This window comes from Aplysia californica, unplaced genomic scaffold (genome assembly GCF_000002075.1).
Source record: "Aplysia californica isolate F4 #8 unplaced genomic scaffold, AplCal3.0 scaffold00415, whole genome shotgun sequence".
Taxonomy (NCBI): domain Eukaryota; kingdom Metazoa; phylum Mollusca; class Gastropoda; order Aplysiida; family Aplysiidae; genus Aplysia; species Aplysia californica.
The window spans coordinates 706,658-707,928 of NW_004797685.1; positions in this window are offsets into that span (position 1 = coordinate 706,658).

Below are 1,271 nucleotides of genomic sequence, written 5' to 3' on the forward strand. Positions count from 1 at the left end.
ACACATACACACCGGTTTCTTCGCTTACCTTCTAACTACATGTCGTATTTGTTTCTGTTAAGGGGAGGTGGCTATGGTATACACTATCTGGCTATTTACTTGTCTTTGAGCTAGTTAGTGTGCATTGGTATGTTCGTTTGGTCGAAATGAAGTACCCTGAACCTTAAAATACACATTCTCACATTTTTCCACGGAGTGGCACGGCAAACAAAATGGCGAGTCAGCATTTTACACACAACTTTATTTTAGGTAGATCTCAACAACCATTCAAGTTGCAGGCCTAATAAATTTAGCATAGTTACACATGTGGGCATCCTCTACCACCTTACAGAAGCAGCATTCAATTTATTTCATCCGTTCCCAAGATATTCATCCCTAAAGTGGACTATAATTGGCTACATTAAAATCTCGGACATTTCAGGACAAATGGACACGAAACTTCTCTGCATTGAAAAATTACAAGGGTGTTCCAATTTCACGCTGAGTCTGCATTGTTAATTTGTTCGTTTCTTTGGGACTCTACACTGCTGGTTTGTTCACTCATTTGTAAACATTTCGGTTGTGTATTTGATTTTTACATATACTGTTTATTTGTTCGAATTAATTTGTAAGCTGTTTTTCTCGGTATTTTACACTGTTATTACCTGTCCATTTATTGATGAGCATGTAGTATGTATTTATTTGGGATTTTACACAGTTTATTTGTTAATCTGTGTGTGTGTGTGTTGTTTTGGTATACACAGTGGTTTTTGTTGTTGTTTCTGATGCGGTCAAATTGTCTTGCCCATTTGTAGGTTTACTTTTTAAAATTTTGTTTTGTTCTGCTTTTTGTTTTGTTGTTTTTTTCATTCATCATTCGTGTCCCTGTGTGTGTAAATTAAACGTGCCTTCCAAAACTATACTATTATCTAAAAGACTGCAAATTTGACGTCCATCTCCGATAGGACAAAGCTAAATGATGGTGAGCCTTAACAACACCCCACCCCCCACCCCCCCAAAAAAAATCAGTTTAATCAAAAGCCTTGGAACCAGGGTCATCCGCTCCACAGTCCAGCATGAAGCCAACTGAGCTAATGGAGCACTCACACCACGCACCACCAACACAGGAGGCCAGGGACTGTCATCGGGATTAAACTTCTTGGCATCAACAACAACAACAACAACACCACGCACCACCAACACAGGAGGCCAGGGACTGTCATCGGGATTAAACTTCTTGGCAACAACAACAACAACAACAGCAGCAGCAGCGGGCAACAACAACAGCAGCA